The sequence below is a fragment of the Prenolepis imparis genome, unplaced genomic scaffold (genome assembly GCF_030444845.1).
Source record: "Prenolepis imparis isolate NDT839.2.m4 unplaced genomic scaffold, iyPreImpa1.0 SCAF_15, whole genome shotgun sequence".
In the NCBI taxonomy this organism is placed as follows: Eukaryota; Metazoa; Arthropoda; class Insecta; order Hymenoptera; family Formicidae; genus Prenolepis; species Prenolepis imparis.
In genome coordinates, this window is record NW_028141173.1 from 7,347,795 (window position 1) to 7,374,266 (window position 26,472).

At 37.2% G+C, this 26,472-nt stretch overlaps 1 long non-coding RNA gene across 2 annotated transcripts; it reads right to left on the reverse strand.

Moving 5' to 3' along the window:
* Window positions 1–267: 267 nt before the first annotated feature.
* Window positions 268–10,695, reverse strand: LOC145946149 (uncharacterized). Of its 2 annotated transcripts, XR_014426996.1 has the most exons (4): window positions 10,379–10,695; window positions 6,006–6,135; window positions 5,195–5,412; window positions 268–2,102 (listed from the first exon to the last, which is right to left on the reverse strand). It is a non-coding gene; the product is annotated as an uncharacterized LOC145946149 (long non-coding RNA). The 2 variants fall into 2 exon arrangements; XR_014426997.1 differs by lacking the exon at window positions 5,195–5,412 and having other exon boundaries at window positions 10,379–10,691.
* Window positions 10,696–26,472: the final 15,777 nt, after the last annotated feature.

The following is a 26,472-nucleotide window of genomic DNA, read 5'->3' on the forward strand; positions in this document are numbered from 1 at the left end:
TAAAACTTAGAATTTTTTAAAGAAAACTTTGACAAAGGACTTATATTTTTTATTTCGAAAAAAAGATATTAATTCAACTATAATCTGAAATTATGCACAAATCGAATCATTCGCACGCAATGTGAATCCATTCATTTTTTTCGAACAAAAAATCATTAGAAGACAATTTCATGCTTTAAAAAACTTCCGAAAAAATTTACTAAAAATCAAGTTTATAAATTATTTCAAAAAGAAGAAGAAATAATTAATTTTTGAAGAAATTGGCGCAACACGCTGGTAAGTCGAAAGGACGATGGCGAAGGGATTAAACTGACGAAGGATCAGGAATCTTTCTATGGAAGCAGGTATATTGATGCGAGGGGAGAGAGAGAGAGCAGCAAGGAGACAGGTCTTTACGGAGCGACGTTTAACAGCATCGTAACCGACCGGGATGATTACCTCACCAGCTAGTGTAGAACTCGTCGACCTACCCTCTCTATTCGTCGCCCAGCGTCGCGACGCCTATAAACGGAAACCCCACGGCGGTACTCCAGCTGCCTCCTACCCTTTCCACCTAACCCGTCCTCGGCTTTTCACCATCGCGTGCGATATATATCCAACCCTTTAACCACCTGAAGCAGCGGAGAAGCAGCAGCAATCTCGGGCGGCGAATGCGCAGTTCCCCGAATTCAAGCAGCCGCGATAACGCTTTCGACTCTCAACTGAAGAGTCAACCGAAGAATTCTCTTGGTAAGACGGTCTTTTGAAGATAGAGGTATCTCGGATTGGACTGTAGTATTATAGAAGAAGAAGAAGAAAGAGAAGGGTGAAAGGGCGAGGAAAAATATAAAGAAGACGGTAGGAGCGTGTTTTATACTCGAAAGTATCTAGAACAGATTTTTTCTTCGGACAAATTTAACCATGCTCTGTTTGCCATTGTTTCTTGACATTTTTTCTCATAAATATTGCGAACCAAGTCTATATATTAACATAAAAATATATATAAATAATAAAATATAATAAATTTATAAAAAAGGGAGAACTTTTTTTAGATATTCTTGTTTTTAAATAAATAATTTTGTTTGTAAAGGATTCGAAGTCAGCTTTTTATACTTCAAAGAATATAGAACAGATTTTTTTCTTTGGATAAACAATTTTTATAGGGGTTTCTGGGCGCCCCGAACCCAGAGATGAGACATATACCAAATTGTAGGACATCATGAGAGGATTGAAAATTTATTTTGCCAATGTCCAAAACATCCGCCGGTCAATGTTAGGACGTCATCAATGTTGGTGTATAAAGTGTATTCATTTTGTTATCTATGTTTACACGATGCTTTCACGCTTGAAATAAACTGGTGATTTTTTATTTTATAGTGTAACATGACTTCCAGAATTCTTGTTTTTGTATTTATCCTTTCCTAAAGATTTCTTTTTACGTCCAAGGTATTTACCTCGTGGAGGGGTGTCTTGAACGTAAAAATGGTGCTTGTATCGTAGGCTGTTGTTCCCATATCATATCGGTTATTCGGTATCTAGAATATGCTAAATACCTTTCAAAAAGTATACAAATACTTTCTGAGCGCTGTAATGACGTATGTATTTGTTATCTTGGACAGCTCTAATAATGAGCCATCAAACGAATAAATGACATCTTTAGGAGATCAGAACTACTTCCAGCGGGGGTTTGCAGATCCAAAACTATTTTTTTTTTTTACTACCATTATTATCTATAAAATTATATTCTTTAACCACGGGTGAAGTTCTTTAACCACGCCATGTTCATTATTATTTTTTTTTTTTCATGAATATTGCGAACTAAATCTATATATTAATCAAAAGAATAATAAATAATAAAATAATGAATTTATAAAAAAAGAAGATTTGTTTTAGAACTAAATTTTGTTTGAAAAGTGTTCGAAGGCAAGCTTTTTAAGTGCAATATAAGGGACACTTTTTATATTTTGCCGAGTCGATTCGCACGATACTCTCCTTCGCTTGGCTTCACGACGATTGACAGCAGCTTTATGGCGGCGGGTACGGTCACGCTTAACGATCGAACCAATCGTAAAAAGCCCCGCTGGCGTTGCGAGGCACAGATAAGGTCTTCGTCATTGACAACCCTGGCGACGGAAGAAAAACGAGCTTGAATAAGGATGGAGAATCTTATTGGACCACATATTAGTTTAAAAAATCATTTATCAAGATCCGAGATAAATTATTTAAGATAAGTTATCGATCTTTTTTTCATGAATTAAAATATTTTAATAAATATATTACTGATATTTTTTGCAAGAAAATTTAAAAAAATGATAGTTATTGAGAAATGGAGAGAGAGTGAGTGAGAAAGAGAAGATGGTATATATATATCAATAGATACAAATATCACACCAATTATAGCGAAAGTCATGTCTATATTCGATATATTCTTAGTTCGCACGTATTTCATTGCAATACTTCAAAATAAATTGCTCCAAAAATAAATTCCTTGATAACTGATTAAAGTACGGGACATTGATATATTTTTCACAGCGCGACAACAAGGATAACATAAAACCTTAAAATATGTTTAATAGATTATCGTGACTATACGAGAGAGAGAGGAGAGAGAGAAAGACAGTACATATGTGTCAAAGTAGATTTATAACACGATCATATGACAATACCAATACACCAAGGTTGAATAATTTGATAAATAGATCACTTATGAAAAGAAAAACGTTGAGAAAAAAAACGAAAGATTATTATCCAAGTGATCCAGTAGGATTCCATATTTGTTAGTTAAATAGATAATTAGATGAATTAAAAAGAAAATAATCGATATACAAAATAATATTATTGTATACTTTTCAGGTATACTTTTATTTTTAAAAAAATCAATTTTTTAATCTGATTCTTTAATCAGTTTTATTTAAATAAATTTTATTGTTTTGGAATTTTAAAAAATTTGAGAATATGTGATGTTAATCTTGATGAATTAGAGGCGATGTGTAAAAATTGACTTTCTTTATCATTTTCTTTAGATATATGTATTTTATAGTTCTCAGACTAAAACAGAGAAACTTTGACAGTAATTTTAGAACATGATTACGTGCCATAATTTGCTAATTGCTAATTTTCATTGTGTCAATTGGGCACTAGTGTTCCGCCTAGCGAGAATTAAATTAATGCAATAAATTTTCGTGAATTTTTTGGTACACGCGCTATTAAAACAAGATATTTTTGATACGCTACTTCTCGCAATGTTCAGAATCGCGTGCGTTTTGTTTACGACCCACGTGCAACTGTATGAAATGCTGATGCAAACTCAACCAATATTGCCGGTAAGTATAATTGTGACCGCCTATACGATAAGAATTGAAAATTGAGATGAGACTAGTCAAAGGGAGGGAGTGAGGGAGGGGGAGGGGGAGGGAAGGAGGGAGAGAGGAGAGGAGGGAGAGAGGAGAGGAGGGAGGGAGGGAGGGAGAGAGAGAGAGAGAGAGAGAGAGAGAGAGAGAGAGAGAGAGAGAGAGAGAGAGAGAGAGAGAGAGAGAGAGAGAGAGAGAGAGAGAGAGAGAGAGAGAGAGAGAGAGAGAGAGAGAGAGAGAGAGAGAGAGAGAGAGAGAGAGAGAGAGAGAGAGAGAGAGAGAGATGCATGAGGGATGCTGGAAGGATATGAAAGTGAGTACAATGATTGCTAATGAAGCATCGAAGATATCTTATGATGAGTTGATATTCAATTGATTCATGTTTATTATTATAATTCTCAAAGATAAAACCTTCTGCATTCAATACGATTATTATACAGGGTGATTTAGAATAAGTGTAAAAAATTTGACAGATTGTTTGGGAGATCATTTTGAATAAGAAATGTTATATGAACATAAATTTCTTATCTTCAATATTTACGTGGTTACAAATGTTTCAAAATTTTGTTCCTTTCACAGTAAAATCACATGATTCGTAGGAAGTGATCTTAAGAATCAAAACAAAACAAGAGAAAATGTAAATATTATTTATAATGCTCAAAATGTGCTCCTTGAGCTTAAATGCATTGCACCCCCAAAGTTTTTTTTTACTTTCGTTCTGAATCATACTGTATATTGATATTTCATAAAAACACATTTTCATGGCTTGTTGGTATAATTTATAAACTACAGCTATAATCAACTTCAAAACAAAAATTAGTTCTTATCTAGCATTCCTGCATAAAGTCTCATACACATGGACGTGTGCGCGAAATATTTGAATAAATTTTTTAACCAAGGCATATAGATTTTTATTCTTACTTCATTCTTTATATACTTCGAAAACTAATGCATTTTTTGCGACTTTAGTATAGACATAAGTAAAAAAAAAAAGAAATTTGTCAAGCGTAAAAAATTTATTCTGTCATTCAGAACTGTGTGTGTGTGTTTTTTGTTTAATTTCGTACGATGTATTTTAGTCATAGATATAACAATGCGTTATAAATATATTTCATTTTTTTATTAATAAATCGAAATAATCGAAAAAATACGAAATTCAGAATGTCGGACCGCTAGCGTAAGGTGCAGATGCTAGGAAACAAAAAAAACACATACCGTTCATTCAAGAGACAGCCTGTGAACGAACGTTGCTCTTCTATTAGCGACAGACGTAACAAAGCGTCTTTTCATCGCCGCGACCGAGTCGCATAAACTTGAGAGCATCTTTCGAACCTCGCGTGATCATCATCCCTCTTCCTCGTCGCTTCCGTCAAAAATCCCCGATGCGTTTCATGCGAAAACAAAGGTGGCAACGGAGATAGCTGCGGGCAGCGACGAAGGCAAGAAGAAAAAAATGAGAGGTAGTGGAAAAATTGTAGAAGTAAAAGAAAGAAAAAAAAAGAATAGATATATACATATAAAAAGAGAAAGAGAGAGAGAGAGAGAGAGAGAGAGAGAGAGAGAGAGAGAGAGAGAGAGAGAGAGAGAGAGAGAGAGAGAGAGAACTTTGACGTTGAACTCAGCCCTCGACCGACCATCCCCTTCCTCCTCATCTATAGAAGATACTCTTCGACTCTCCGTGCTCTCGTACGTGCTCGCTCTCGCCCGCAGCTTGCACTCTCGCACGTATACGTACACACACACACACACACACACACACACACACACACACACACACACACACACACACACACACACACACACACAGAGAGAGAGAGAGAGAGAGAGAGAGAGAGAGAGAGAGAGAGAGAGAGACAAGCACGTACAGAAAGCCGTAGTCACCCTCCAGCAGCCTCACTCGTCCCACCCCGTCTCGCCGATCCTCGCTCGGCCGGCGTGTTCCCGCCCTCTCCGTGTTTCCGCGGCCCGTTCCAACCACCCCGTTCCACCGCCGTGTCCCGCAGGGCATGTCCCTATACACCGCCGACATGCAATTGTCCGCTCTATCGCCTCTAGATTCGATCTCGCGGGGTGATGGACGTGTCTAGAAAAAAAATCGTATCTCTGATAAGACGCCGTCGAATCTCAGGAATCGCGCCGTTAAATTCAAACGTGTCTGCATTCCGCCGATGATTTTCCAGGGATTTTTTGCGCGGGCGCCGCGCGGACAGTACTTTCGCCGCGGCTGGAAAATTCTCATCCCCTTTGGTGGCACGCTCCGCGGCACGCCCGGCCGTCTCTGTTATACTGCCGGCAGCGACCCGACCGTCTCTCCCCCTTCGCCCTTCCTCTCTGCACGCCCGCGCCTTCCAACCCCAAACTCGTCCTCACCCCTTCCCCTTGTCCCGCGTTTCATCCACGCCTGTCCTTCCCCCGCCGCACCCCGTCGCGCCTCGCCACCGCCGTCGTCCCCTCGAGCCAGCCGGAGCTAACCATCCCATCCCAATCACCCGGCTACCCACGCGCGCTACCCCCTACTACTACCCTTCGACCGCGCCACTCTGCAAGCCGCTCGTTAACCTGCTAGCGCCCCTCTAACCGCTGCTGCAAGGCCGCCACCGCCACCGCCGTCACCGTCGCCGTCGCTACCGTGGCTACTATATTTACATATCAATATTCCATGGTGTGGCAGGGTACCTGACTGGCTGCACGCTCTCCTGATCGTAAAGTAGCGGTGGCGTGCTCCTGCGGAGCTCCCGGCTGCACCCTGCACGTCTTCCTCGTCTTCTTCCTTCCTCTCGCTAGAAGTCTCTCGAGGGATGAGATCCTGAGGAGAGAGAGAGAGAGAGAGAGAGAGAGAGAGAGAGAGAGAGAGAGAGAGAGAGTGTTCAGACATGAGTATTCCCGCTGAGGAGTTTGGAGACACCGGGAGTAATGATCCGACTAGCTGCGTGTTTTCGACTGACAGTATCAGGGACGAGGGGGGTCAGAAGTTCCTCGAGAACTGTTCGGCCTGAAATGGCAAAAGGATAAGTTTCGAGTTAGGTTAAATTAGCTCAACCACAATTTGGGTTTTTTGAGACTAGATGTCGTAAAGAGTTTTGCGTTTTTTTATTCGATATTTCTTATTTATACAATATTTCATCTTTTTTCTTTAATATGTTTCTCTCTATCTATAAAATGATATAAATACCAAACGTATTTTTATTTCATCCGCATTTGATTTCCTTAACACTATCGAATGCTGTTGGTTATAGGTTAGCGTTGTTGGCCGAACATTGCGCGATAAAGCGTAAAAAAACGTGGATTCCGACTCTCGCTGGCAATTATGGACTCAATTATATCGGCATACGCATGGAAAATATCCCCAACAATTTCCCGGCCACGTTGAAAATTACATCGATGACCGAAACGCGAGCGGGATCGTCACCGGGCTAATAATTTCGTTTACCGGCTTCATGAAAAATTATAACCGCGCGCGACATTACGCCGTGAAGTTTCAATTGAAAAGCGTCAAATGTGTGCTCTCGTGTTTCATCATCGATTTTATCACTTTGAGTTAATTCATTACCAAGAAGTAATATAGACACTTCAATATGCGAGAGAGAGGGAAAGACGAAACTGCACTTATTATATTATCTCAGGTTTGTAATAATATATGTTAACTCACGCTATTATTTTCAATGTTAAAAAAATTATTATGCAAACGAACCTCATCAATGTCTATTAAAATTGTAAAGACATTCTATCAAAGTACGATTATAAAAAGAAATGGATGATTACATTTTTCTTTCAAAATCATCATTATTCGTTTTTTCTTTGTAATTAATTTTACACATTCACAAGAAAGTATCCCGCACTAATCTTACATGAAATGGATTTTGATTAAATCAACTGGTTTTTTCATATGTTGTAGCTTATAACCTGCTGAACAAAAGATGCAATAGCCTCAAAGTTAAACAATGGACATTCACTTAATTATAGCCAGTCAAATAGCTCGCAAAGCCCAAGTTTTTCATGTTTGACTGATTGTAAATCAGTAATTGTCTATTATTTAGTTTTGAGCCTATTTTTCATTTTTTGTTCAGTAGATCATAAGCTATAACATATGAGAAAACCAGCTGATTTTATCGGCATTTCATTTTATCTAAGATTTCATATAAATTCAAAAATTCCGCACTAATCCTATATAAAATTGAATCTTAATAAAATCTGCTGGTTTTCTCATATGTTTGTAGCTTGACCTGCTGAACAAAAAATGTAATAAGCTCAAAGCTAAATAATAGACAGTTACTCATTTACAGCCAGTCAAACACGAAAAACTCAAATTCTGCGAATTGTTTGACTGGCTCAATAACTGTCAATTATTTAGCTTTGGGGCTATTACATCTTTTGTTCAGCAGGTCATAAGCTACAACATATGAAAAAACTAGCTGATTTAAGCGAAAATCATTTTGCATAAGGTTAGTGCGGAGTACTTTCTTATTATTTCTATAAAGCTCACAATGTGTTTCTCGTGTCTAAAGGGATTAAAGGAATTAAGGATGACATGTCCAATTAACTAGACGATTCGTTCGACACGTGCTTACCGTACATTTATTTTCGGGAATAAATGCAGCGAACGGACGTTGTAAACCGAGCCGTCGCGTCTCGAGCAATGCCGGGCAGGTGCTAATTTTAACCGTTTCCTTTAACCCGCGTATTTATAGCTGGCCGGCTCTCTCTCTCTCTCTCTCGGGACTCTTTAAAACGTCTCGTCGGTCCATTCGTCGCGTGCGCGCGCGCAGAAAGCGCCCCGAATAATTTAACGGAGCACTCGGCTTCTCTCGAAACGAGGGCGCGTCATCCCCTCCCTTCGTCGCGCGTTCACCACCATGTGGATTTTTGCTCGCTCATTTTCGCGCGCGTGGAGAATTGACGTATATCCGTGCGGCGTAAGTCCCGAAAGTTATGCGAGACCTATAACTTCCGACAAACAAACCTTTCCCATCGATGTCGTCGTTTTTTCCTTTTATTCCTATTCACGAGCACGCATACATATTTTTTTCCAACTTTTCCTGTTATATTTTGGTTGCGTTCCGTTTTAACTGGCAGATCAATATGATGTGACAACTAAATGAACGTATAAGTATATGAATGATTTAAAAATTTTATTTTACTGTCAATACTTATCAGTCTATCGGAATACAGTCTTTTGCTGAATCTGAACTGTTAGTTTAATTAAATAATATATCACAAATCCTTATTTTAATGCCACTCGAGTGACATCAATTAGTAACTCTCTCCCTCTTTGTTTTTATGTAAAATTTTATTAAGAAAGAGACAATATATAATATTTCCACATTTTAATATTCCCTTAAAATCCTCGATAGAATACTTTCTTTTATTTTCGTTCCTTTTGCCGCTTCCGGTTTTCAGTCGAAACAGAAATTCTCAATTAATCACGCGATCTGCCAATCCGCGTCTGTCGAATCGAAATCCAAGACTTTCGCGTGCAGCTTATTCGAGAAATTCCTCCCGCGCGCTCCCCCTCTCGAAAGGAAAGTTTCTTGACTCCGTGGGGATTCAGTGGCAGAGGCGCGTGTACCCTCAGGAGGTTTCGTGACCAGAACGCCGGCGTCGCCTCGCCCTCTCGTCGCTTACACTGTCGCCGTCCCGCACCCGCAAGCTGACGTGACACCCCCATGCTGAGCTTGCAACGAGAATTTTGCTGCCGAGTTAACCGGATCCTGCGCAACGCCTACATTAAAGGGCGAGATGACGCTCCGGGAAAGTCAAGCGAATTTCTATCGACAGGCGGGGCGATTAAAAGAGAAGCGAATAATTTGATGGTGATGTCTATTCTTATCCCTCCTCTTTTTAAATAAACTACCAAGAGGCACGAGAGAAAAATTGTTAATGCATAGTTTATACATCATAAGTTTTTTATCAGTTTGATACATGTGTGTGTGTGTGTATGCGTGTAAGCTGCGCATTAAAGTAACCCAAAAAATTTTAGTCAATTTGGGTATATAAAATCCGAAAATGTATTGGCTAATTGGACATGAATCACAATTAGACCTCTACATTAGTTTATATATACATATACATATGTATATATATATTCTCATAAATTTGATACAAATTTAAGTTGAGAGAAAGTCCCTAAAGATATTTTGGGTTAAATTAATTATACAGTGCACACACATATGCATATTGAACCTGTAAATGCAAGTATAACTCTTCTTCGCTATAGCTTTCGATGGAAAATATAAAATTTATTATATCCCATTCTCATATACTTCTATTTTACTTTCAAAAATGTGTATTATATATCGAACGTGTATTTAAAGTATAGAAAAAAATCTTTATTTTATTTTTACATAATATTGTAAAAGAGAATATTGTATTATAATAGTTGTTGTAGGAAGATTACAACTACCGAACTATGACGTGTGAACATAACTTTTATACGTGTTTCGCCAAAAGCGTAGTTGGTAGTTGCTGTCTCGCGAGGGGGGTTAGGTTACGCGATATTTTTAAGAGGTCGCCACCTAGTCGCGTAAACAACGTTCGCTGCTCGCGGCGATACGTCGACGCGCATCACGAAGTCGACCGTCGTCAGAAGGATGGGAAAAGGAGGAGAAAAACCAAACAGGATTATATGGGCGACGTGGCCGGATGAATCTAGCTGCAGGGCATTAGAATAATCAGGAAAGGTGGCAGTCAGCTGTACTAATCGATATACCGTCCTTGCCGATGGGTGTTTCATAAAATTTTCACACAATCACGAAATGTCATGATGGGTGCTTTCCAGCAACGTACATACACAGAGGCAACACTGAGTGCTTTTCATTTAGTGACACAAGTCGACACAAATCTAAGGTCTGTTCTTTTTAGCTGCACTAGTTCAGAGTTATCTTTCCTTCCTTTTTCGATAGAACATTTTCACGCGATATTCTCATAAGATAATTTTTCGCTCCGCAATATTCGATGGATGAAGAAGAAGAAAAGGAAGGGAGGGAGAGCATCGTTTATACTCGAGATACCGTACGGGAACAATTATATGTCGCTATATATATCGGTATTACCGGTCGCCGGATGTGTCCCTCGAAAATGAGCAGTCTACTCTTGGATCTATCTTCCGTCTGCACTCCCCCCCGCCCCTTCCTCTCTCTCCATTTTCCACTGCCACGTCTCGAACTCCCGCTTTTCTCCTTCGTAAGCGCGGAACGTTTGCGAGCGGCTGCGGAACGCCGGCAATAAATTTATCCCGGCACGCAATAATATTTGCGCCGAGCGCGAGAATATACCGGGAGAGACCGCCCACACTGACGCGACGATATATTCCCACACACGCGCGCGCGTATATACTACATATGTATGTGTGTGCATGCACGAACGATGCCCTGACGATGAAACGAACGCGCGCGACAGCCGGGCGCGCGATAACGATACACCCGCCCGGGTGCCACGTGTGTACTCGCCCTCGAAAACGAGACAGCACGCGCGTGCACCGTGGCGTGTGCATGCATCTCGTTCACGCAACTTGTTGGCCGCGTGCCGTGTATGTATATGTGTGCGTGCGTGCGAATAACGACGGTTGTTTGAGGATGACGATTTAAAAAACTACACACACATACACAAGATGTCCAATTTTAATCGACCACCTACAAAAACTTTTCATTTTTGATTGTACAGTAAAATGTTTCAAACAAAAATTGTTTGATTCAAAGGGGGACAAAAGGTGACGCTACTGACTTTTTTCTGAAGGGCGTTTCTCAAGGTCATTTGAAGATTATTTATGTTTTTTTAAATAGAACTACTATAATTTTTTTATATAAATCAATCGCAATTTTCTGCATAAAACGTTATAAGAGTAAGATGGCTAAAAAATGAATAATTTACGAGATATTTTATACCTAAATTTGACACTAAAAGTACATAAATTATGAAATATCTCACAATATTCATTTTTCGATGATCTTATCTCCATATTTTTATGCATAAAATAATGAAAGGAATCAATATGTAAAGAAATTATATAGTTATTGTTTGTAAGAAAAAGTGTGTAATTTGCAACTAGTAGCTACATATATACAGATGAATTTTTTAAAGCGTTACAAACTTATATCTCGGAAACAAAGCATTTTAGAGAAAAATGTTTCATACAAAAGTTTTGTGATTTTGAAGGGGACATAAGATGATGTCATTAATTTGACCTTGGAAAGTCGTTTGAAGATCACGTAAAGGTCACCTTTAATTTCTTAAATGGAAACCCCCATTTTTTATTACATATTCTTGTAGCTTAGCTCGAGAGCTTTTCAAAATACTATAATAAAGTATTTTTCTCTTAAGTACTTTTTAAGTCATAAGATTTAAAGTTAACAATTTTTTGGCATAAAATGTAAAATATCTTGTAAAATATTCAGTTTTCGGTAATTTTATCTTAATAATTTTATGCACAGAATAATAAGACCAATCAATTTGGTTTAAAGAAAACAGATAATTGTTTAAAAAAATATGTAATTTGCAAAACTTGAGCTGCGTACTTTTTCTTAAAAGCAACTATGTGTTTTCTTTACGCCAATTGATTGGTCTCATTATTCCGTGCATAAAAGTATTAAGGTAAAAACGAAGCAGGTCTAATGTTCATAGGAACATTTGTTCATACTTTTTATCCAAGAATACGCTCACAAAGTTTTGAAGCATACTTTCGACTCACCTTGTATATTAAACCATTTATTTAAATACACTCAGGGCGCGAACGACGAATATTGTTGAAAGGTATCGATACCTATAGATGTCGTTGAAGATAATAGATGATAAGAGAACATAGAAACTAAAAAAATAATAAATAATAATAAATTAACTTTATATTTTGATAGAAAAAAACAAATTAACAATTGCTAAAAATGTAATTAATTGTTACAACGGAAAATCGCATAACAAAAAGAGGCGATCGTGACGTATCATCAGCAAGAATTATATGCGAGAAGTAGGCTGGATTATCGATCGGTGCGAGAAAGCCATTAATTTTTTACACACAGGAATGCGAAGTCGTGAGATAGTAGTGCGTATTCGAGATTTAAGGACGATTTTAAATAGATTACCGATAACTCATTCTATACAGATCAAAGATCTCGATGATTTCAGTAGTTTTTATTGACAGATAATTTATCTATTTATCTTGTAATGACAATTAGCAATGTGCAGCATTTTGCTGATCTGATTGACGCAATAGTATTTCCACTCTGCATGACATAATCGACAACGTTCGAATTTAGGCGAAACGAACATTTGCACTCTCGGCATTTTCATTCTTAGTTTCAGTAGGTCGTCCATCGAGCAATCGCGAGTTAAACCGAGAACAAAAGCGCGAATCGATCGAATACACGCGAACGCAAACAAAGAGCGCGAGTTATCGCGCGATAACCGGACACGAGAAAGGACAAACTCCGGCAGCCGGAAATCGTACGATCATTGTAAATAATATACGGCACGACAAACCTTTAAAATGTGTCTCGTAATGCCGTGATAAAATTTTAATCCCGAAGAAAGATTTACACATTTGTATGACATTTTTATTTTTGATGCCTGATAGATGTTTATAAATAATGGTGGCCAGTTATCTTTAAATATAATGCAATACCAGCTCCTATATTATGCGCGCAGATTTTTAATGTTTAATTATAACAAATGGAATTTTCGTCGTTCCTTCTTCAAGTCATACGTTTGTTTCTTTGTTTCACATTGGCCGAGTTTAATCGTAAACGTAAATTTCTCGGCAGCCGCGCGTATGAGAAGGCGAAGAAAGGGAAAAAGAAGGGACGAGATCTCGCGAAACCCGGTAAATTTGGCGATCGGCCAAAGAAAACACCCGATTCTGCCCGGCCGCATTTCCATTTCCTCTACTTCGAAGTAGCGCGCGGGAACAGCGCGACTCCATCTTCTTTTTTTTTGTAGGTTCCACCCGCAACTCCCTCGCGACGGACCGCAACGGATGAATGTTTAACGTGGGCGTGCGGATGTATAGCGCGCGCGAACCGTATTTAGGATACTGACGCTATAGTGTACGCGCGGCGCGCCAATTTTTCGTTCCTAGCCAATATCCTATCCGTCCTCTTGCCGCCACAAACTTAGTATATGTATACAGTAATATTTCCTGAATAAAAATATATTATAGAGAAATATTTTTTTTATATTATACATATAATTATACAATTATATATATATAAAGGGTGAGTCATAAGTATGTTTTACGACTTCATGAGCGTGCTCCTGGATAAAAAATATGAATAAATGTTCTTATGAACATATAGGGCCGGTCTCACCATCTCCGATTAACTCAATCGGCCGATTAAACTATATCTTTCTCTTTTTAAGAACGTAGCTGAAAAGAGACAAAGGTATAGTTTAATCGATCGATTGAGTTAATCGGAGAGGGTGAGACCGGCCCTAAGTCAAAAATGCTTCGTTATCGAAATAATGCGGACATGAATAAGTACTTTATTTAAAATAATGACTTTACTTAAAAGTTTCAAGTGGGTATTTTTTTATTTCTTCTTTAAATGAAAACATTTTTTATACTGTTATAATAAATTAATGAATCAATACTAATACTGCTCGGTTAAACTGTCTCAAGCATACTGACTTGATTATAGGTATGTTGTCTCTCTTACTGTATTCAGATACAAAGGCCTACATTAAAACCTCCCTCCTCTATCTTTCAGTAGGTCGTAGTAGCGTTTGCTGCTATAAACAAGCACTATTCTAAATTCTTACTGCAGACACATCGTAGAAAGAAAAAATTTGATCTGAAATTCAGTTAGCATTTGAAATTTATTTGTCTTCATTATTTCGATAACGAAGCATTTTTGATCAAATATTCATAAAAACATTGTTTTTTTTTATTCAGAAACACCTTTACAAAATTTTAAAACACTCACCCTGTATATATATTTATTTATATATGTAAATAATTATTTTATATTAAATGTTTAACAAATTAGATTTATTAAAAATTATTCTTCTGAAGTTCAAATATGGCCAGAAACTTTTTCTTCTTTCATTGAACATATAGAGACATAGAAATATTAGCTTGGAGAATGCTCATCCAGCTAGTTAGTATAAATCGGTATTATGATACTCTATTTTGACATACCTAGATAACATTAATTTCGGGCAGAAATACATCTTACAATTAGATCTAGTCGATCGTTACCTCTCGGCAGGCAATGGTAAACTACCGAGAGTATTTTGCCTAGTAAACTCCTAAAATCTAACCGTTTAAAATCGGTGTAAAACTGTATGTCTGCGGAAAAACTATAAAAAAGCACACACCATAGACACATGTAGAGAAATTATCACCCTCTGACAAGAGCTATGGGAGAGAGCAATAATTGCCACTATAAATAGGAGAATTGCAGTTCATACTTCTACAGTCAAGATAATTATTCGCCATTATAATATTTTAGCAGTTAGAATATTGGATGGCACACAATTGGACACATTGTTTATTGGCCAATTAAACATAGGATTTTTTGATTGGTCAATCGTACTAGTCACTAACGGATCCTGACGTCGATAATGGGGGGGGGGGGGGGTTTGCAAAATTATTTTATTTACTATTTTTGGTTTCATGATTAGCTTTTATTCCAGGATCAACGACATCGATAGCTCTTTAACGTTTGTTTTTCTTTACTTATTTATTTTATATTTTTATTATATATTTTTTAAACAAATTCAGCAAAACTGTTTCTTTTAATTTGCAAGGAGGGGGGGGGGGTTAAAAGGATCCGCTAGTGGTACTAGTCATCCTGGACACCGGTCAATATAAGTGATTGTGTCGAATCGCACTATGTCCATTCGGATCTTTTTCAAAATATTCATGTACTTTATTTGGTGCAGGCCGCTGACAAGTGAGGCAGTCAGTGACATCAAGTCTATCTATTTCTTTTAATAACTATTCAATAAATCTTCTCGAGAAGTCCAATGCAAAACAAAAAAGAGCGAACAAAATGAAATAAGCACGAATAATTACTAAAACTCTCAATGTCAACCGATAAGACTTGTTCGAATAAATAAATTTGTTTTGTTCGAAAAAGTCATAAAGCGAAACGAAAAATTACTCTGAAGGAGAGATAAATCACTCTAAATGAAGGAGATAATATTCTTCTACTTTTAAAAATGGCAATGCCCGGCCAGGGAGTACACACATATGTATTTATAAACATACACGCATATGTGTATGAAGGATTGCTCATCTAGCTAATCGTGACGATTTCAGGTGACCTGCATGAATTCTCTCGCACAAATGTAAGTGGCGAGGCGGCATTTAAAAACTTATTCTTCTTGGTTCAACCTATCCTTCGGTTTTCCTCTCCTTTCCCCTTCCCTTGCTCGCGTCGCATCGTTCTTCGAAGAAAACGAAACTGCCGGAAACGCAATCCGGCTCTCTCTGGGATCTCTTCTTTTCAACTCAGAAAAGTTTCAGGGCGTTTGAATCTCCGGTGAATCCGAGCGCATTAATTAGCCTCGGTATTATCAGCGAGCAAAGACAGAAGCTTTATCTTCTTTTTCGCTCGCGCGTCACCATTAAAAAAAAAATACGTCCATTACCGATGTGATATTACTATTCTATTAATATATGTGAAAGTAATATTAATAAAATCGTAAAGATTTGCGAAAATATTACTTTACACATTAAATTCAATTTTAAAATGTAAAAAAACAAATTGCATTAAAAATTAAAATTTCCACCTAAAATAAAAGATATTATAAGTTATAAAGTAAACTATGTCATGACAAGAAAGAACTAAATAAGTTTAATCAAAATTCTATCGACTTTGTGTTGCTTTACTTTTCAATCATGAGATTTCAAAAGTCGTGCTTGACCAAAATCAGGATATACCAGGTGTCCCATTTTAAAGGATCCACTCAAATATCTCATTGTCAGAAACACTGCGTTAAATCGAAAAATGTTTCCTACAAAAGTAGGGTTTCGAAGGGGACATAACATAGTAATATTCATTTGACCTTGGGCGGCGTCTCCAAGGTTAGTGAAGGTTAACCTTAAGTAAAGGTGAGAATGAATTTTGAAGAAAATAAAAAAATGCTTCAGATAAAAGTTGTTCAAATTAATTAGTAGAAAAAGATGTTATAATAAAAAATATGGGTTTCCATTTAAAAAATTTATTCTCACCTTCACTTGACCTTGGAGACGCCGCCCAAGGTCATGTGAATATTAGTATGTTATGTTCCCCTCGAAACCCTACAACTTTTGTAGGAAACATTTTTTTATTTAACGCAGTGTTTCTGAGATATTTGAGTGAGTCCTTTAAAATGGGACACCCGGTATGTATTAACAATTCTAATATAATCGCCACGATAATACTTTGTAATGATACGTTACAAACTGAATATGACTAATTATATTTATGATCATACGTATATTATGTGATCGCGCGCAAACAAAATAAACAACTAATCATAATAATATATATATAGCAACGCTTATATAAATTCACGAATAATGCTGGTCACCCTTACTCCACATCGAAAGTTGTTCGTCGTGCTGTGCTGCGGGTCACGGCAGGAAGTTGCCGACAAAGGAAGGGCGCGACATCGTGCGGGAGATCTCCATTAGCAACTTCGATCAAGGATAGGGGTAGGTGGAGGGCGAAACGGGAAATAGAACGGCAGGGAGGATAATTAGCTGTCCGTGCCGCTCGCTTTGCCACGGCATCGTCGCGCGCTTCCGAACGCAACGTTAAAGAGTAATAAGGCGGGGGCGTGCTCACGCTTTTTGTGAAAGAGAAGAAGAAAAAAAAAGTAAGAAAAGAGAACCGACGAGCAGAGAGCGCGTCAAAGTTCTTCCGTGAAGCGCGGAGCAATGAGGAAGAAAAAAAATCGAGGAAAGTAAGGATGAGGAGCAAGAAGGAGAAGAACAAAAAAGATCAGGAAAGAAAAGAGAAGGAAGACTCAATGTCGTGGGGACGACCAAGTCGAAGCGCGCCGCAAAGAGAAAGAGAGAGAGAGAGGGGTGGAGGAGAGAGAGAGAGAGAGAGAGAGAGAGAGAGAGAGAGAGAGAGAGAGAGAGAGAGAGAGAGAGAGCGGCGAGAAGCCGAAGACTCTTCGGGGACCGGAGACGACGGCGGGCAAAAAACGAGCAAAACGGAAGCGAGGGAACTCCAACTCGAGCTCTCTACCTCGTCTTACCTTGCCCCGTCTTACCCCTAACCTAACCTAACCTAACCTGCCCCGTCTCGCTTTACCTCGCCTGTGCCTGCCAGCTCGCCACGAGATGGCAAACACATCCTAGCTTAAGCTCCGTTCTCATGCCAACGCGGCTGCACGCCTCCTCCGTCTTCCTCAGTCGTTGTCTTTCTTTTACCCTCACCTAACTCTTGTCGCTCATTCCTTTCGCCTCCTCGTCGAACGTCTTTCCTTGCCGTTTCGGTCTCGTTTTTCGTTGTCGCGCTCTTCGCCTTCATCCGAACACGCATCATTCAGCAATCTTTCTTCCGCTATGGAAGATTCGACAGAAACTCATCGTCCGTCCCGCTTAACTTTTTAATTCCTTCACGTGAAATTTTTGAATAATTAAGCGCCAGTTAAAATTATGTTAAAATATAATTGAAATTTGCCAAAGAAACGCGCACAAGATTTTTTCTTTCTACCTAAATTTATCTGTTCTCTATCAAAACTTTCCTCTCTACGTGGTTATTTACAAATTATTTCAACATTTTTTTTGTGATCTGTAAAAATTGCGGATAGCTGGAATTTGAAACATTATCGTTATACTTTCACTTTATCGCTAGTATCGATCATTGAAATATATAAATGTGGCTTTTCTGTACTCTTTGTATAGTCTCTGTGTGTGTGTTTGGATATTCTATCTATATACAGACTGGCCCACCGAAAACGTAACAGACATATTTTTTGGCATTTAACTATTTGGTCAAAAAACGCTCGGACAGGTCAACTTTGTTGTTAAGGGGGACATATATTAATTGGCTATTTTCGTTCACCTAACTTCAACCCCAAAAAAGGGGTTAATTTCACCCTAAAAATTTCATCCTAAAAACATGTCTGTTTCGTTTTCGGTGGGCCACTTTTTTATATATAAAATCCCTATTCTGTCTGTCGTTGAATTGATCGGGTACTTCCCGACATGCTAGAAACACCAAATTTCGCATGGTGATAGGGGTCCATCCCCAGGTAATGGGAAAATTCTTGAAATCTGGCGTAGACAGGCTTTTCCTCTAATAATCTATAATATCCTTCACTGAAACATGCATGTTCTGAACGTGTGTTCAGTGAATATTATTAGGAATAATTAGTGCAGGAAAATCTTCGGAGGGTATCGCGGAAATAAATACGCACGGATCTATATGTATGTATGTATATGGGCTATCATTTTTTTTTACGATATCGGCGAGATGAGACGCGCGCGTGCGCAAAATTGTGATCGTAATAAGTCGCGAGATCTCAAACGTGATTATATGTATACAAATTGATGAATCGGTACTTTGTAATCGTAAAATCATAGGCCCGTATTCAGTCCGACCTTATATTTCAGATCGTCTTAAGTCCGAGCTTGAGATGCTACGTAGCCATTTGATTGGTTGAATGGGATCTTAACTCAACCTCAGACCAGACCTAAGACAATCTTAAATATAAGATCGGACTATGAATACGGGCCATAATAGATGCTATTTGTTAATGTCATTGATGAATGATTTGTGTAAACTTTATTTATTTTTTATATTTATAATTAAAAAAAGTTTCTTACTGATAAAGAAAAGTTTAAAAGTGATAAAGAAAAGTTTAAAAGTGATAAAGAAAAGTTTAAAAGTGATGAAGAAACTTTGCCGTTCAAGTCTGATCCATTTTCACTTTTCTACTCTGTATACGACATTGTATTTTTAAATAGATCTTTGCATAATATAAGAGAACAAACCTCTTCGATTGAGACAATGATATGTATTATACAGGGTGTTTCTTAACATTTGGAACGCACTTCACCAATGGATAGTAGACATCAAAACAATGAAAAAAGTTCATATAAACATATGGCCAATTTGGCCTTGTTTCCGCGTTATCTCTATTTCGAGTTTTCCCCAGACGTTCCCCAAACTTAAATCCATTGGATTTTTATTTGTGGGGTCACTTGAAAACATTCACAATTGTTTATTTAGAATCCACTTCCACTATTGAAATTCTTTGTCAACGTATACAAGAAGGCTGCCAACATCGACAAACACCTAGTGTTTTTGAAAGAGTGCGACATTCTACAATACGACAGCTAAATGCTTGCATTAAGACCGAGGGTGATCATTTTGAGCATCTTTTATAAATAATTAATTATAAATATTAAAAGTTACCTGATAATAATGTTATATCGTTTTTTTTTTATTTCTCGTAACTTAAATTGTCAATATCTCCTAAACTAAGTAATTACGGGCTAAAATTTATATAAACGTTTTTCATTGTTTTGATGTCTACTATCCACTGGTGAAGTGCGTCCCACGTGTTAAGAAACACCCTGTATATACACTGTCCCAAAATTAGATTGATAAACTTTAGGTGGTTATAAAGAAATCCAAACAAGCCAATTTTATCAATAAGACGATGAGGATATCTCCCTTCATACAGGCGAGCAGTTTATATTACATTTCTTTTATTACATCTAGATTCCTATAAATCAGATGCACATCGGTCAATTCTTCATAGTCCATTTCGAAAACGAACTTCTACTAAAAATAATATAATGTGAATACTGAATGATATAAAATACTGAATAATGATTTTGAATGAATATACTGAATGTGATACTGAGCTTATTGTTAGTCAATGTTAATAATGTCTTATTCAAACAATGTCAAACAATGTCTTAGTCTAATAATGTTCTATGTCAAATAATGTCATAGTCTTTGATTCTCTAGTGCCAAAATGGATCATTTGCGAACACGGGTTTATTATATACAAAATTGAGTTGTTTTGATCCTTTATAACCACCTGAAGTTTGCTGGTTTAATTTTGGGACACCATCTATACATACATATATACGAGGGTAAGTCAAAAAGTAAAGGGACAAATAAAGAAAAACACATTTATTTTAACCTATGTGGAAAATTTACATATCATTTTTCGACATAATCCCCACCAACATCGATACATTTGATCCACTGCTTAACAAGCTTCTGTATTCCATCCTGGAAGAAAGATTTGGATTGGATCCGTAGTCAGTTATGCACCATTGCAATGACCTTTTCATCCAAAGAAAATTTTTTTTCTCGTAGTATTTCTTTTCTTTTTTTTTCTTTTTTCTTTTCATCTTTTCGGTTTATTAAAAGAAGCACTACGAAGAAAACATTTTTCTTTGGATGAGAAGGTCATTGCAGTGGTGCATAACTGGCTACACACCCAACCCAAATCTTTCTTCCAGGATGGAATACAGAAGTTTGTTAAGCAGTGGATCAAATGTATCGATGTTGGTAAGGATTATGTCGAAAAATGATATGTAAATTTTCCACATAGGTTAAAATAAATGTGTTTTTTTTTATTTGTCCCTTTACTTTTTGACTTACCCTCGTAATATGTAGTATCAAGAAAAAATATGTAAATTGCAACTAGCTACATATTTTTAAAAAACAATTTTTTTTCACCAATTAATTTCTTTCATTATTTTGTGTATAAAATATTGAGGTGAGATTATAGAGAAGAATGAATATTTATATGAAATTTTCATAGTTCATGTAAGATTATGTCAAACTAAAATATAAAATATCTTGTAAACTATTCACTTTTTGATCATCCTATCCTTATAATTTCTTATGCCGAATATTATGAGGAATCAATTTATGTAAAAAAATAGGGTAATTCCGTTTAAAACTGTGTTAATCTCTAATTAACTTTATTTGAAAAACACCATTCAGAGGCAATTCTAGGTCACAATATTATGTCCTCTTCGAAACCCTACTTTTATATGAAATACTTTTTTGTCATTAAATATTTTTCTCAAAAATGTTTTATTTTTAAGATAATCATATATCACTTAAAATAAGATATATCTATATGTATATATATATATATATATATATATATATTTGTGTGAAATTGACTGTATTTAAACCTGTACAAAATAGAAGCAAAGAAAATCGTTCACGTGTACCCAAAATTAAGATCATATATGCGCACGTAAATAAAAGGTCAACAATCGCTCCGCATTCGAGAATATCAAATATCCTCAAGGTAAATTCCACCTACGAAGCGACCGTGCAGTTTCACTTGCGTGCGGAACCGCATATCGTTATCGACAATTAACAATTACGCGGCAATCGGGGCAGCAATCGCGCATGCACGCACAATCGCGAGCGCGAGGTGGCCGCGGATTAATTAATGAGCGAGCTTTTGACGTTCAACAGCGGCTATATTGGCGCGCGCGCGCGCGCGCGCACGCACGACCCGGTTGATCCTGAGCTATCGCGATAGGCGGCGGCTGACCTGCGTCCTGGCGCCTGCCCGCTCGCTCGCTAGCTCGCCGCGTAATCCGCTTCTGGCGTCACGAGTTATGCGCCGCACCGCCGACAGCCCTCGGCTTAAAACCCGACATGCACACACATGCCGCACGAAAATGAAAGAGAGAGAGAGAGAGAGAGAGAGAGAGAGAGAGAGAGAGAGAGAGAGAGAGAGAGAGAGAGAGAGAGAGAGAGAGAGAGAGACGCCGAAATACCGCCCCAGTAAAACCGTGAACGTTGTTATTCGAGCTCTCGTGTTCGTAATTTTTTTTTCTCCCCTTGCCTCATTACGCATTTCGAAAAATGTCGTCATTTTGTCCATCTTCTTCCGTACAGAAATTGGATTTCAAAATTTTCCAGTCATTATTTTTTTAGCTTAATTTTTGTGTTTTTATTTTTGTGTTACATTTTTTAGGTTAGAATATTTATTGAAGAAGGGGATATTTTTCTGGAAAAAATCTCAGGTGATGCGTGCCGTAACTCTTTAAGATTTTGGAGGCAAGGATGAGATATCGTGGCTATGTTACGGCGCGGCAAGACTTACAAGGAACGAGTTAACTTAGCTATTATATGTGCCTCCTAAGCATGCATATATATTTATCGATTAACGTCCTCGCGATTATGCTTGAAACATCAAGTATCACGCTATCGTGAGGTATAACTCTTATGCCTCGTATGTACGCTCATTAGAAGAATTTTATTATTTTATTAAAGTTAGAGAGATACAATATACACAAGAGAGTAAAATATAATATATAATACTTATTATTCCATTTATTTCGAACTTTGGGACATTTTTGAGATCGTTTTTAGAAAAAATTCCTCATTTTTTTTTAAAAAGAATAATACTTTTTGCTATGTAAAGTGTTGAATGCGACACTACTGTTTCATTAAGTTTTTCAAGGTTAGGCTAGATTTTTTCGTTTTACGAAAAAAAATGAACATCACGTGACAGGAGTGAAATGTGTACGAATGGATTATCCGAACAACATACATGGACTTTGCGTTACAGAAGTTACGTCGAACACACAGGAATATAACGCGACTGCAGGAAAGCGGGATACGATTATCCAATTACTTACGAGACGGCGGCGTAAATAAATATACGTCAGAAAAACAAGCGGTTTGACAAGTCTGATGACGACTTAACTGGACGCAATCGCGCAGTTGCACGCGCGATTAACCGGTATCGCGTCTCAATTGCATCTAATACAGCCTGAAAGCATCGATACGGCATTCGCCGCTCTGGTTCAGAAACGTACTGGCCGCGTACGTTACTATTATTACTATTATCACTATATCTAGATAGCCAGCTGTTTGATCGTTACCCAAAACTTACGATTAACAACTGAATCGCAACGATAACCCAGCAATCTCGCTGCATACATCAGGATTAACTTCATAATGTTGCATATCGATTAATAACCTACCCCTAACCCTGACCTTAATCGAAAAAATATTGATTAATAACCTAACCTAACATGATCTAACCTTTAATCGAAAAATATTGATTAATAACCTAACCCTAACCCTAACCTCTTTAATCGAAAAATAATCTAATTTTTAAAAGTAATACTTTTATATCAATTCTTCATAGAAAATATTTGTGTTGCATGTTTGTATGAGACAGATTTATTAATAGATTTAATTAATAACGAAAATAAAATGTCTTCACAAATGACATAGATATTTTTATAGGAAAAACAATATCGATTAAATATCGCCCTTTAGTGCTATCTTTGTATCAAGTGGTATCTTAATTGTATAATAACTTAAGTTTCTATAAGTAGTTTCTATAAGTTCTCACTATTTTCAAGTATTAATGTATTATACGAATATTTATATTTTGTCGTTAATAATTTATTTTGTCATTAAATTGTCATTTTCTTATAATTAATAAATACTTTATTTGATGTCGCCGAATATAATTGCTGGTGCTTGCATTGATTAAAAAAAAATGATCAAAATTAAAATTTAATATAAAAATAATGATTATCGGTTCCATTAGATTCAAATATTATAACAAGAAGAATATTCGGATAAAAAATTATATATATCGAACAACAAATTCCATTTTTAAAGTAACAATCGAAACCAGAAAAAATGAAGAAATCTTTATTTAAATTTATTAGCGGAAGAGAAGAAAGAGAGAAGAGAGTAAGGTTATACATATAACATTATATATATATATATATATATATATATATACACAGATATATAACATTAAAAATCAAAAACATCTTCTTTAAATAAACGATACTCGATAAAATAAATATAACGGCATTCTGCGCGCGTATTAATCTTTTTTTGCCGAGACGAAAGGTATGAACGGAAAATTTTGGTCACGGAGTGTTCATGGCACATTACATGGATGGACGGGCGCGTTCTGCCGCTCACTAGTCGAAAATTTCGAGAGTGTGCGCGGATCGAGGTCGCGGCGGTAGGTAGATAGGTGGGTAGATAGATAGAGAAAGGCGGAGAAAGAAAGAGAGGAAGACAGGGAATAAGAAGGTTGGATAGGCGAATGGAGGGCTCTTAGATGCATTAATCATCTCTGTGCCTCGTCCGCTCACGGATCCCCTGACCCTTTTCGACCCTCCGTCCCATCTCGTCATTTCGACCCTCTCACTCGTTCTCTGCGCCGAATCCTTTCTCACTTTATCTACTACTCGCTTCTCGAGAACCGCGCGTCTGTAGGGTTGTTCTTCGAATACCCCGGATAGTAAAATTAACGATTACGTTGAAGCTGGACCAAAACTAGTAAAATAAAATAAAGAATTGCGATTAGTACATTTTATAGAGTTTATGATTTTCTACGCTCTTACAAATAAAATTACAATTAAAATAGAAATTATATTTCAATATATATGTTTATGAGAAAAATGAGAGACCTAAAAGTAGTAATCAGACATATTTGATTCAGTATTATGAGATTGCTCAGATGTACAATGTCATGTGTATAGAGAAAGAATAATAATAATTCTTATTATGAATAAAGAAATTATGTATTACTCTTTAAGAATCATATAATAATGAAATCTTAATTCATGAAAAGCCCCATGCGTGATCGTGGTCGCACAGAGTTTACTTTCTACGCCCCCGACAACTTTGGGTTCAAATCCAATCTGAAGCACATTTTAGATTTTTTATTCGATTGCCACCTTTCGATAGGGAATGACAAACCACCGAAAGTATCTTGCCAACTTAAAACTTATATAAATGGAAGGGAAATTGCCTATACACTCCCTTCTCTCCCGTGGACCGAGTCTGTGTGCAACATTGATGCGAGACACGAAGGTAGTGACTCCCAATTGGAAAGCGCATATGCAGTATCTTTGCTATGTACACGCACCGGCAGAAATGGTGTCCGGCGTTAGATGTGTGCGAATACGTGTATGACAGCCAAAAGTCATACACGTATTCGCACACATTTAACGCCGGACACCATTTCTGCTGGTGCGTCTACATTAATATCATTGCTATGGTTACTTACTGTTAGTTTGACAAGAGTTGACAACCCTTCCCTGACGGTGACCATGGACAAACCATGGTAATGACGATATCAACGCATGCGAACAATTGGGAATCACTAACTTTCTCTCTCACAACGATATTGGCACATAGACTCTTGGTACTCAATTTCCTTTAAATATATTTTAAACTTGTTAAAAAAATCCCTTTAATCTAATCATTCGAAACCGACGTAAAACTGTATAGGTCCCAGATCTCATGTATATCTGCGCAAAGACTATATAAAAAGGCGCATAGATACTTGTAGAAAGAGGGATCCAATAGCCCACATTGTTAATTGGCCAGTTGAACACTAGGATTCTTTGATTGGTCAATCGTGCTCAATTACCTTAGACACCGGTAGATGTATGCTAATGGGACTCTCTCACATATGTAGAAGGGTCATCACTCTCTGTCAAAAGAGTACAGACGAGTCAAGAGAGAGATTTATTGGAAGCCCAATCAGATTTCTTATGCGAAATCTGTACTGAAAATATACATTTAGGACACCCTATATATCTATTCCGAGAGGTGAAACACGCACACGTTCCGAGAGCGACGGGTGAGATAAATAAGCGACTCGACGGCGCGGCGTTCCATGTGAGTCTACGAGAATGCCTGCGTCGTAACACTCGAAGTCGTCGCGGCGTGAACCTTTGCAGTGACGGAGGAGAAGTGCTTTCGACGAGTTAGACTTTCGTCTTTTTGTCGTTTAAAATTTTCGTTAAAAAAAAGATCAATTTTTTAATTTTAGAAGACTTTTATGTAACCCTTTTGAAATAGAATCTTCGCATTAAAATATATGTGTAAAAACGATAAACTTGAAAAGATTTCCAAGATTAAGAATTTCAAAGTGTTAAGAAAGATCTCGATAACACACAGCGGAAAATATTATAAATGTTGTTCTTTTTTTTATGTTCTCACTCGCGTGATATTATTATATACAAATAGATTGATATTGTAATAGGATTGCAATTATCGTCATGTTGCATTGTATTATCGTCAGGAATAGTTCAAAATGCGACATACAATTAAGCGCGTAAATATATTGCAACAGAATTTTACATGTAGCCCTATCAAGATTTAAACATCACCGTTTGTCCCGCTTATCAATTGCGCTTGCAATAGAAGAAATGAATTGTACAGTTTAC